Genomic DNA, 13,924 nt, shown 5'->3' on the forward strand with positions numbered 1-13,924 from the left:
GTTCCATTGTTCCGTTTCCAAAAAAACGAATATATACTAAAACAACTTGTTACTTCGTTAATTATTCCAATTAAAATATTTCATTTACTCGAAACATTTGTCGGACTTTGGGAATCCCCATGTTCATTTAAATCACCATATATATGTTATCGTAGTGGCCAGAGATAATAATCATGTGTGTCTGAGCTATTCTTACAAGAATGGGTGTGTGTTTTCTGTGTTACAAGTAGGCCTTTTCGCCGAAAGCACACGTGTGTTGTAGTCTGTTTTTTGTGCCTCTCTGCGATTCAACATCTCCTCTATACGATGAGTAGCAATTTGTCCTTTTGATTATATTGTTATTCCCTCCTGGGTTTTCTATTATTTGATTTTAACTATTATTTTTGCCACTTTATAGTCATACCGACCTCATTTAAACAAATTTATTCCTCTGCTTGTTGTATCCTGTATCCTTTAATTTTGCTGTCTTTAAGTTAATAACTAAAACAAAGGTCAATTCACACTGGCCATCACACTGCACCTGATTACGTTATATTACATCAAAAAATTACACAGTTTATTTCAAATGGTGACATCCACACAGGCCGTCAACGCACAATCACGTCATTTTGAGGTTTCTTGGGGAAAAAATTTTGATGACGTCGTCTGCTAACATCAAAAGTTAACCTATTTTTGCGACGCTCACTAATGTTATAGTAGGTGATCTTGTGCTTTTGTTTCTTCTTCACCTTTATACTATTATTTTGCTTTGTTTCCGTGGCAAATTGCGAATGTTCCATGACGACTTGAATATTGTTTTCATTGAGTTCCCTTTCACAAGCGAAATCAGATATCTGAAAGGGAAAATGATTTAGGCCTTACAATAACAGAACTGAGCTGATGTCTACATGGTATATAAATAAGAACCTAAGTTGACAAAGCGGTTTTGATTAAACAGCATTTTAAGTAAAATAGTCAGCCCTAATGAAGGAGAAAAATACAGTTGTTTATGACTTTATTAATTAGGTAAGAAAAAATGCTAGATAAAGAAAGAGGCTCTATTTTTTCCTTATAAAGTTTGATTTATGTGTTTGGAACAATAGATTTTCGCTAGTAAACAAATATCGAAGTTCTGTAACGTTTTTTCACTTCTCAGCACTTTGCCATACAAAACTGATCAAGAACATTGGTTAAAGAGCTTTAACAGAGTTTTTTGGTAGTTCCTCAATTCAGATACTTTACATTGACTTTTTGTATCACGGATACTAATGCATAACCTCAGTTTCACCTTTCAGTATAGGGCTAAGCAAACTGGTGTGATGTGACGTGACAGACAGTGTAAATAAACCCTGACATGATGATGTTGTGACAGCCAGTGTCAATTGGACTTAATAGTCTAGTATCTTGTCAAATTTCGATTTTCCATATTATGTGTGTCTATAAATAGGCATGGTGCACAAAGTCTCAGTCAGCCAATGACCAGTAATGGGAACAGCAACTACTACACTGTCATCGAAAGTATCCGGACATCCACAAAAACATACTTTTTTCATATTAGGTACATTGTGCTGCCACCTACTGCCAGGCCTCCACATCAGCGACCTCAGTAGTCATTAGACATCGTAAGAGAGCAGAATGTGGCGCTTCGCGGAACTCATGGGCTTTGAACGTGGTCAGGTGATTGGGTGTCACTTGTGTCATATGTCTATACATGAGATTTCCACACTCCTAAACGTCCCTAGGTCCACTGTTTCCGATATGATAGTGATGTGGAAACGTGAAGGGACATGTACAGCATCAAAGCATACAGGCCGACTACGGCTGCTGACTGACATCTATCCAGACCATCACACAGAAATTCGAAACTGCATCAGGATCTACTGCAAGCTCTATGAAAGTTAGGCAGGAGGTGAGAAAACTTGGATTTCATGGTCGAGCGGCTGCTCATAAGCCACACATCACGCCAGTAAATGCCAAACGATGCCTCGCTTGGTGTAAGGAGCATAAACATTGGACGATTGAACAGTGGAAAAACGTTGTGTGGAGTGACGAATCACGGTACACAATGTGACGCTCCGATGGTAGGGTGGGTATGGCGAATGCCTGGTGAACGTCATCTGCCAGCGTGTATAGTGCCAACCGTAAAATTCGGAGACGGTGGTGTTATGGTGTGGTCTTGTTTTTCATGGAGGGGGCTAGCGTCCCTTGTTGTTTTGCGTGGCACTATCACAGCACAGGCCTACAATGATGTTTTAAGCACCTGTTTGCTTCCCACTGTTGAAGAGCCTTTGGCGGAGTGGTTACAAAGCAATAAGACCCCTGTAATGAACTTCACTGCACCGAGTCCTGACCTGAATCCTGTAGAACACCTTTGGAATGTTTTGGAGCGCCGACTTCGTGCCAGGCCTCATCGAACGACATCGATACCTCCCCTCGATGTTGCACTCTGTGAAGAATGGGCTGCCATTCCCGAAGAAACCATCCAAAACCTGATTGAACGTATGCCTGCGAGACTGGAAGCTGCCATCAAGGCTAAGGGTGCACCAACACCATATTGAATTCCAGCATTGACAGTAGCAAATTAGAATCAGATTGGAGCAATCATCATCATGACTTAAGAATTGAATTGCTTCCAAAAATGGATTTATTTCATTACAAAATAGGTAGTAACATAGATTCAGTTTGTTTAGGAAGTTTAGTTAGGAAGCAAAATATGAGATGTAAAAGAAAATTTGTAATCTAAATTTTCCAAACTGATATGGTGTACAAGAGGAGAGGAAATCATAAAACAATTTTAAGTAGCGGATGGCCCCTGTTGGTCATTCCCGTCAGAGTAAATCAGAGATGGCGGTAGGACAATCATGTTTGCTAATAATAATAATGAAATGATGTATCAAACAGAGCAGATAGAGAATGACTGCATAAAGAAAGTGAAAGAATGAGAAGGAACTGTAAATGCAAGTATTGCTACAGACAGATCAACATGTTTCAGATGAACATAAAATTTTCAAAACTGACAATAAAGTAAATCGATCACAGCTAGATGAGACATGTAAACAGCGTTGAAAGAGTGTACATGCAGGCAGGGGATTAAGAGGCTGAAAAAGTAGAAGCTGACAAAGTAAATAAAACTGTTACAAAATTTCCTTTAGTAAATGTATACAAAATTTTCGAAATTGACAATAGAGTAACCATTCCGCAAGAGATAGTTTCAGTGTGAATGCAGCATATGGAATGGTATTTGTAAACTGTAAAATGTTCAAAGATCTTGATGTGAACTTTGTTGCATGTACAATTGATTTGGACAATGAAAGTAGGATATCAACCAACATTTACAGACTAGGCTGTGAAGTAGAGTGTCAAATGAATCTTAAGTAAATTGATAAGTAGGGGTTCAATGAAGTGCAATTAGTGCTTCTCCAGCTGGGTGAATCCATTCTTAATTTCCTGCTTCATTTGCTTCTCCCACTGTCCCGCCTGTACATTATGAGAGACTAAGAGACTGTAATTATCTTCTGCTGATTTCAGTCACTCTCAGTGTTACAATGTAAATGGATTTTTTGAGTGCCAGTGAGTACTATCATTGCCTTTTTCGGCTTACACTTTGTTTTTTGATAACTCTATGAATCAGATTAAGACTTTTTTCTGAATGGGCCTGTCATTTATTTCCATTATAACAACACTCTTAGAACTATGTGGTATGATACAAAATTGTAACTTACCGCACAACCACGAAATAACATTTAACAAGCAGTAGGCTGTTCAGCTCGAATGGTTTCTGGGCGCTACTTATGAGTAATGACAAGCCACAATACAAAACAAAATACAAGAAAACAAACTTTTCCATGTTCACACCCACACAAATTTCGTGCTGTAACCTTGGCTTGTCAGAACTTTCTTTCGATCGCTGGACTTCTACAGTACCTCATAGCAGAATCTGACTGACAGTAGCTCAGCCAGGCAACTGCCTTCTCAGGTAAACAAAAGTGAAAGTATAAGCAATTTGAAAATAACTAATAAGTAAACATTTTTGACTCCAATGTTTTCCTAATGCTCTAAAAGGCAAAAATAGTTTTGAAATTATCAAAAGAATGAAGTATCAACTATAAAAGTTCTACTGTAGATTCAATTAATTAAACTTTTTGTATATTTTACATTTTTATTTGAAGGTAAAGTAAAACTTACCCCACACAAAAATCGTTTTAAACACTTATCTCTGTTACTAATGGATATGATTTGAATTATCATATCATTATCCTATGAAACCAGACAAGAAACATTTTAAAGTTACCAGAAGGAGTGACATAGCTCACCCAGTGTGAAAAACAAAAAGTTGGTGAGGGATTTAAGTTGAAAATCTGTACTTGGATATGTGTACATATCATGGAACATGCATGTTTGATGTGGCTAAAATAGACTTAGTTGCTAATTAAAACATTGGTCTCACTTTGATTTAAATTTTTTTATTATACTTCCATCAAAATTTTGTATATGTTGATTGAAATTAAAAAACGTGTATAATTACTGAGAGACACCTGGTGGATCCCTCTCACTATTTTTGTTACATTTAGTGTACATACTGACTAATTCTGTCAGTTTGAGAATGTACACAAATTTGAGGAAGGGAAAGGTTGTATCTATCCAATTATTTTGTAATGAGGGAAAGTCAGCTTCATTTTCGTTTTGTACTCCTTGTATCCACAGTGTCTGTGGTGTTTGGGATACTTTGCATAGCATAGACATCTCTGGTGGTAGGCTGTAGCACCCCCAAAGCAGGTGTACCAACAATGAGTGGAGCACTACTCCGAAGAGGCTGACAGGTGCCACAGGACACAAGCTAATGGTCAAGTCATGGTGAATTAGGTTGGCAAGAAAAACAGCACTTTAGAAGGAAGCTGAGTTTGACAGACTTCCACAGTGCACAAAGGAGAGTAATGGTCACCCGTTTTTCCAGCATTGTGGAATGGCAGCTAACGGGACTTGGTTGTAATGCACAATACAAAGGTACAGCGTTAGCATTTTAAGTAATAGTGAGATTCAAAACATGCGTGTGTGGAAAAATTATGGATGTTAAATCTTAATTTCGTTTTCGTGAGAAACTTTATGTTAGATCATGCTCACAATCACGCTGAACACTGGCACAAAAGGATTGTAAGTTATGATGCCTCACAAGTGGAGATTGTTAGCTGCAATTGTAATAAAATCCACATGTGAAATAGATAAATATGTTGTTGATTAAGACCGATTTTACATGTGAAGCTTTGTGTGAATGCATGATCTCACTGGTGCCAAGTGAGGTCACAAAAGGTTTGTAAATTATAGTCTCTTTCAGGTGGAAAATATTAAGCTGTACTACTGTAACATGTGTGTGTGTGAAAATATTTTGCATGTGGTAACTTTTGAAAGGCTCTCGTGTAACTTATGATCAAATACAGCAAGGATGAGTTCAAAAAGTGATTTCTAAGCCAAAAAGTGGAGTACTGGATAATGAAAGGTGAATTTCTGTTGTAGGTGGACCACTTTGTAAGAGTTGATATTCCACTTGGTATGTTCTCTTGATGGACCTCCATCTAAATTTGGTGTCATACTGGTGGATTCCCTTAGGAAAATCAAACTGAGATGACATGGTAGAACGTCTGTCAATATTGTGTGGAAGGTGGCACATAGAGAAATGCTCGTAGGTTTCAGTGTGGAAAACCATCCAGCACAACAGAGCTCAGCCAGTTAACCTGTTTCTGGTCCAATTTACGTTAACAGTCGTATTCTCTTCTGGAAATTGTGTTTAAACGATGTGTAAAGAAACAAAGTACTGTCCCTTTTCGTGAAATCTGTTCAAATTTAGTATCCATATGCAGATTCTTTGTGCTGGAAGTATTTCTATCTCGTGTTCTTTTCTTGTAAATTAATTCACTGTAGAAATATTTCCAACGAAGGGAAGAAAAACTAGGGACTTTGCTGGCACATTCTCCTCTTTATCCACTTCCCAGTTCTTGGTTTTCAGAGAGAATGCCCTGTTAATTTGCCAGGTAGAGAATCCATTGCAACTGGACACCGTCTTTAAATGTGCAATCTCTGTAGGAAAACTATCTGCATCCGACACTGTATAGGCTCTATGTACAGGGTTTTAAGCACACCCATGGTTTGGGATGGATGATGGCAATTTGAAGAGTGCAGGTACAAATCAGTATGAGTGGACTTACGACATTTCCTTCAAAATGGCAGGAATCCTTAGTAATTTTCAGGTGAAAGTGATTTTCCGCGCACCATCTAAAATTTCAGACCTTCTGGGACCGGTGAAGGTTAATTTGTTGCTGGGGAAGACTGGAATTTACAAAATACCTTGCCTGTGTGGTATGGCCTATATAGGATAAACAACATGCACAGTGGAAGAATGCTACACACAACATAAACGCTACATTTGCCTTTTGCAACCCAGCAAGTCTGCAATTGTTGAACATTGTATGCCCAATGGACATTCAATGGAGTATGACAAAACATTAATTTTGGCCACAGCAACATCTTTTTGGGACTCCATTATAAATGAAATCGTTGAAGTAAACACCGTGGAAAATCTAATGAACCTTGACAACGGCTACCAGCTGGATAATGCGTGGAATCCCATCTCCGAGATTTGCTTCAGACGAAGACGCCAGAATACCCCAGTGGCTGCTGTGAGTGGCAATGTCGAAGATAGTTGATCTTCGCAGATCCACCAGAGATGGCACTGCTACCGGGAAGTGTGGTCCATCTGTCATGACTCTGACGCATGTGAGGCGTGTCAGCACACTATATAGGGAGAGCGTAGAACGTCTTCATTAGTGGTTGACGGTTCACATAAAGATGACTGGCTGGTGTCCAGTCGAAATACCGTGGAGTGAAGTTTACAACGAAACGTTTCAATCCCGAAATCTCTTCGAACATGTACTTCACTGTGAACATTTTAAATTTCACAAGAAATAGATGATTTTACCGGAAGAAGTTAAAAGAGCATCGCTCCTTCATTTATTCTTTGTGGCTTTGCATTCAGACCTTTACAATTTCTGTAAGTTTTGCTGTGTTAAATATAGTCTTTGAACATTTGTCAGATACGTTTATTACCGACTGGTTTTTTACAAATGTGTCATACTTTTCTTTTTATGCATCATTACCTTATCAATTATGAGAATAGAAATTAGAGCACAAAAAGAAGTAGTGATATAAAATGCTTTAAAGGTCATATACACAAATATCCTCCAATACTGCAGCCAGCTCTTGCATTAGAACATCTATTTTAACATCGGCCACTTCCACTTTATATGTTGCAGTCACAGGATGTCTATATTTGTCTGAAATGAGATTCAACGCTTCCACGCCGATGTCTTCCAACATTTCTCTTGTCATCACATTATCTTTCCCATACAGGAGAAATGGTAGCTTTGCCTTGACACCATGTCTCACAGTGACGAACTTGGAGAATTTATTACATGGATACTACTTAAATTAACCACACACCTCCATCTTTAACATTACTGACCTTCCTTTTTTAATCACTTCTGACAGTCCACTTGACCACACATTTTAACTAGTGTAATGTTTTTGCAAAACGTTTCTGAGCTAGTGTAAGTTCATTTAAATTCTTCCTGCGATGGATCATATCATTTTCGTTGTAATTTATGCAGCCAATGTTAGTACAACATCGCCCAAGTCATTCAGTAGTAACTACAACCAAAGCATTTGTCGGTTGGTCCCGTTTCTTCCCTACTAAGTGAGGGATGTTCATTAATTTGGAGGAATCCATGTTGACACATTTCACTACCACAGAAGACATTGCTTGCAGCTGTAAAAAAGCACTCCGACTTCAGGCCACAAGAGGCCCATCAGGATCATTCAACCGCCGTGTCATCCTCAGGTGAGGATGCAGATAGGACGGGTGTGTGATCAGCATACCGCTCTCCTGGTCGTTAAGATGGTTTTCTTTGACCAGAGACGATACTAGTCGGTCGAGTAGCTCCTCAATTGGCATCACGAGGCTGAGTGCACCCCAAAAAATGGCATCAGTGCATGGCGACCTGGATGGTGCAGCTGTAAAGCATCATTTTATTTTCTAAACAGCCAAGATGGCGGCACTCTGGCGACTAACACCATGTCACAGCTGTTCCATACGTTATTTTTTAACTGATACTGCATAGAAGTGAACGGTGCAGAGCACAGTGGAGCGCAATGTAAATATTGATTGTTGGTGTTTAGTATACTTAAACAGTGCTGCAAACGGACAATTACATGATCCATTCTGTTCCCAGCTATAAAATTCTATTGCTGCTAAAACTTGTAGTCATCCATTCACTTGATAAAGTACTACTTCTATACATAGGAATTTAGGCAGAATAAAGATTGCTGACATGCACTCTGTCCACCTACCTCGACCTGTTTTCTTACTAGTGCACTATGATTCTAAGATACGCTTTATTTGGGTTCCAAATGCTGTGGAGCGTGAGGTGGCATGAAACGCCTGTATATGTGTGTTGGTCGTGTCGCTGCCTGCTTCAAGAATTACCACATTGTAATTTGTCATTACTGCTTCCACATAATAATGCACACACAAGTTAAAAGTTAAGCTGGATCTTATTAAAACTACACCAAGCAAAAAGAAAGGAAGAGTCGTTTCTGTGTACATAAATCTGTATGTAAAATTTAATAAAGACATTGTACAGGAATATTTTTATTGTATTCCCTGCCTTACTAAAAAATTCTACAAAATCTCCTATTTATAATGAATGTACATGTATGAAACTGGGTAATTGGATGATCTTGAAACGTAGCTGCAACTAGGTAGCTGAACTTACGATATAACGCTAGTGTCTATCCTATGTAAATATTTATTGATAGACTCCTTCTTCCTAGCTGACCTCTGGTGCCACTCCTGCTGATTCTGACAGAGGCGCTTCATACTGGTGACATATAAAAATGGTAAATGACTGCATTCAATCAATTATGCTTTCCCAGAAAATTATTTTGAACAATTAGTTCATGAGCCCACTCGGAGTGCAAATGATTGCGAAAGCATACTTGATCTCTTAGCAACAAATAATACTGGGCAAATAGTGAGTATCGTGACGAATACAGGGATTAGCGACCACAAGGCAGTAGCTGCTAGGCTGAATACCGTAACTCCTACAACCATCAAAAAGTAATGCAAAGTATATCTATTTAAAAAAGTTGATAAAAATGCTCTTAACGCCTTTTTGGGAGACAGTTTTCACTCCTTCCGATCTGATCATGTAAACGTAGAAAAGTTGTGGAATTATTTCAAAGAGATTGTATCGACAGCAATTGAGAGATATACCACATAAATTAATAAGTGATGGTGCTGATCCCCCATGGTACACAAAACGGGTAAGATCGCTGTAGCAGAAGCAACGAAAACAGCATGCCAAATTTAAAATAACGCAAAATCCCCAAGATCGGAATAGTTCTGCAGAAGTTCGAAGTATAGCGCGTACTTTAATTCGAGATGCTTTTAATAATTTCCGCAACGAAACTCTGTCTCGGAATCTGACAGAAGACCGAAAGAGATTCTGGTCATACATAAAGCACACCAGTGGCAAGACGCAATCAGTACCTTCACTGCGCGATCACAAAGGTGAAGTCACTGATGACAGTGCCACTAAAGCAGAGTTATTAAACACGGTTTTTCGAAACTACTTCACCAAAGAAGATGAAGTAAATATTCCTGAATTCCAATCAATGACAATTGCCAAGACGAGAAACATCGAAGTAGATATCCTCGGTGTAACAAAGCAGTTTAAATCACTTAATAAAGGGAAGGCCTCCGGTCAAGATTGCATACCAGTCAGGTTCCTCGCAGAGTATGCTGATACAATAACTCCATATTTAGCAATTATATACAGCCGCTTGCTCACAGAAAGTTCCGTGTCTAAAGACTAGAAAATTGCTCAAGTCATACCAATACACAAAAATGGAAATAGGAGTAATCCGCTGAATTACAGGCTCACATCACTAACGTCGATTTGCAGTAGTGTTTTGGAACATATACTACTGTATTCGAACGTTATGAAGTAGCTTGAAGAAAACGATTTATTCACACATAGTCAGCACGGTTTCAGAAAATATCGTTCTTGTGAAACACAACTAGCTCTTTATACTCATGAAGTAATAAGTGCTATTGACAGGGGATGTCAAATTGATTCCATATTTTTAGATTTCCAGAAGGCTTTCGACAGCGTTCCTCACAAGCGTCTTTTAACCAAACTGCATACCTACAGAGTGTCGTCTCAGTTGTGCGACTGGATTCGTGATTTTCTGTCAGAAAGGTCACAGTTTGTAGCAATAGACGGAAAGTCATCGAGTAAAACAGAAGTAATATCTGGCGTTCTCCAATGAAGTGTTATAGACCGTCTATTGCTCCTGACCTATATAAACAACATAGGAGACAATCTGAGTAGCGCTATTAGACTGTTTGCAGATGATGCTGTGATTTACCGTCTTGTAAACTCATCAGATGACCAAAACGAATTGCAAAATGATTTAGATAAGCTATCTGTATGTTGCGAAAAGTGGCAGTTGACCCTGAATAAAGAAAAATGTGAAGTTATTCACATGATAAGTCACACAAGTCTTAAGACTGTAAATCATACGGGGGTTATCCACAAAGTACATTACGTTTTGGAATTAAAAATAAATAAAATATTGGAATTTTTTTTAATTATATACAGATGAAAGCCACACTTAAATACTACTTTTCTACATAGTTGCCATTTAAATTAAGGCACTTATCGTAGCGATGGACGAGCTTGGAAATTCCTTCGTCGTAAAATTCGACCGTCTGCACCTTCAACCACGTGGTTACCTCTTCTTGAAGCTGTGGGTCGTCATCAAAACGCTGCATAGCCAACCACTTCTTCATAGCTGGGAATAAGTGGAAGTCGTTCGGTGCCAGGTCGGGACTGTACGGCGGATGAGGAAACAACTCCCACTTAAAAGATTCGAGAACTTCACGAGTGGCATTTGCCGTGTGGGCCCGCGCGTTGTCGTGAATCAGCAAGATCTTTGAGCCCAACTTTCCCCTGAGCTTGTTTTGTATTGCTCTTCTGAGGTTGTGCAGAGTTTGGCAATACCTTTGAGAGTTTATTGTAGTGCCTCTTTCCCGGAAATCCACAAAAATCACACCTTTTCTGTCCCAAAAGTGGTAACCACGTGGTTGAAAGCGCAGGCGGCCGAATTTTATGACGAAGGAATTTCCAAGCTCGTCCATCGCTACGATAAGTGCTTTAATTTAAATGGCAACTATGTAGAAAAGTAGTATTTAAGTGTGTCTTTCATCTGTATATAATAAAAAATTTATCCAATACTTTATTTATTTTTAATTCCAAAACGTAATGTACTTTGTGGATAGCCCTCGTAGTATCAAAATTAAAATTTCTGGAAATGGGGGGGGGGGGGGGCGAGCTTGCACGCCATTGGTGCCGAAAGGGCCCATCAGACTAACGCCAATGTCTACAGAGAGAGGGGGAGGGATGATGTGAACATGAATTATTATGAAGATATTTGTAATTGTATCATTGAGAAACGTCACTAACATTACTAAGATCAACTGTTTGTTTCGTATAAATGGGTTTACTGACAGTTTAATGCAAGAATCTATAAATTTCATTGGAGTACTAAGTCGCAAAATATTCTGAATTTGCTCATACAATAACGAACTATCAAGAATTACTTTTGTGCCACAGACGTGTAATCAACAATTATGATATGTATAGTGCAACAGATTATTTTACAGAAGTTTCAGAGAATGCAGGTGTGTATTTCTGAGCTTCTGGTACATCATTCGAAACTCGCCTTGCTGCCTCTTAATCATAACATTCAGATGCAGTCTGTTTCACTGTGGATGTGGAGTGGTTGCAGTCTATGTACCATTAAACGTTGAATGACCAACATAAACTTTATTATGCTCTGGTTGGCCATTAGTGACTATACAAATGCAGCATACACATTTTATTTTGTAATGCACCATGTGCAGGTATAGGCAATGTGGTCAAATATAGCAACAAAACAAAGTGCCAATACATGATTAAGTATGAAAGATGATCACAACATGTGCTTATCACATTGCTGTATATCTGATAATGAGGATGATTTATAATTTCTTAGAGAAAATCTTAGAAATGATATATATTGTACAAGTTTTAATTTGAATAAAGACAAAAAATATACTTTATCTTACCTTGTATCCATCACATAATAGTGTACAGCAAATTAAAAGCCCAGGGAATTTCATTACTTTAGGATCCTGTTAACCTCTGATAAGCCAGAAATTCGAAACAGAACCATGAATTTAAGAGGCAAATCAATATTACTATGGTCTTAAGATAGTTCTGAAAAGCAAATTACTTGTTTGGAAATCGAAACCATACATTTTCAAATAATTAACCGTACCAATTTTAACCTATGGATCCAAAACTTGAACTTTCAGGAGAAAGAAGACATCAAATTAAGGATATTTTAACAAAATATCTTAAGAAAGATATTTAGACCCATATGAACAGTGCTAATAATGAATGCAGAATATTATATAATGATAAAATTTATAACATACAAAGAAGCATGTACAATAGCCAATATTAAATCCAAAATATTCTAATGGATAGAGCACATTATGACAGAACCATCAAGTAAAACCACAATGAATGTGACAGAACTTCTAATTGGAAGTTGATCTTTTTAAGATCCATGTACAAGATTCTAGGACAATATTCAAAGTGGCAAAAAAAGTAACTGGGACAATGTAAATAATGGAAAATTATTGTCAGGAGAAAGCAAAATGGCTCAACATTATTCATAGCAAAGGAACTTCAAGTCTCGTGGAGCTTAATAGTAATAATAATAATAACAGACCCCGTGGAGGCCCGGGAAAAGAATAGGCCACCGGTATGTTCTGCCAGTCTTAAAAGGCGACGAAAAGAAAAAACCACTAATACAGCTAACCCCCATTTTAGTGTGATTAATTGGTTCAGGGCAGCACTAATGAAGCCTCGGACAAAAGCTGTCATGGTTGGGGATGACGCTTGAACCATATGCCCATCCACAATGGTAACGACACTTCTAGCCACACGGGAAAGATTTAAATCCCAATAGAGGTGTTTTGCAGGATGTGCTTCCTGCAACCACTCTAGAAGGAAAACAAAGACAGAGGATGAGATGGTCTGATAAAGTTAACTGACACCTCATGTTCTGTTATTACCAAGCAACAAACTTCGGAACCAACACAACTGGATACAGATCACAAGTATACACAACATTTATTACCAGATACCCAGAATTAAAATTTTTAACAGAACAACGACTAGCTGATCAGATCCGTGTAATAATAATAAATAACAGAATACCCTAGTCAGAATTAGAAAACATCAAACAACAAGTACAACACATACTGGAACAAAATAATGTGCAATCAGAAGAAGAAGAAAATACAGTAATGGACTCAAACATCCCAGAGCAAACAAACAAAGAACAACATGCATCAATTAAACAATCAGAGGAAAACAAAATCTTAAGGCAGCCACCAGAACAAGCACAAATAGAACACGAAGTGACACACATGTTAGATATAGAAAAAAAATTTCAGCTGACATATATAGAATAGATAGACACAAATACAGACATTAGACCATTCTTGCATAGTCCACCAAATAACCCACAAGTTGAAACAACAATAACAACTATCAACACAATCATAACACAACAAAATAAATGAAAATACAACTATGGAAGAGTTACAACTACTGGTTTATATAGGAGCACTCATTACACTAAATATACACACTAGGCAGAGATCAGAACCAACCAACACACAGAAGAAACCCACAAAACCAGCATGGCAACACAGGCTACAGATCAGAATAGAAAAACCAAGAAAAGACATCGGACAGCTAACAAAATTTATAATAAA

The sequence above is a fragment of the Schistocerca piceifrons genome, chromosome 3, assembly GCF_021461385.2.
Source record: "Schistocerca piceifrons isolate TAMUIC-IGC-003096 chromosome 3, iqSchPice1.1, whole genome shotgun sequence".
Classification (NCBI taxonomy): Eukaryota; Metazoa; Arthropoda; class Insecta; order Orthoptera; family Acrididae; genus Schistocerca; species Schistocerca piceifrons.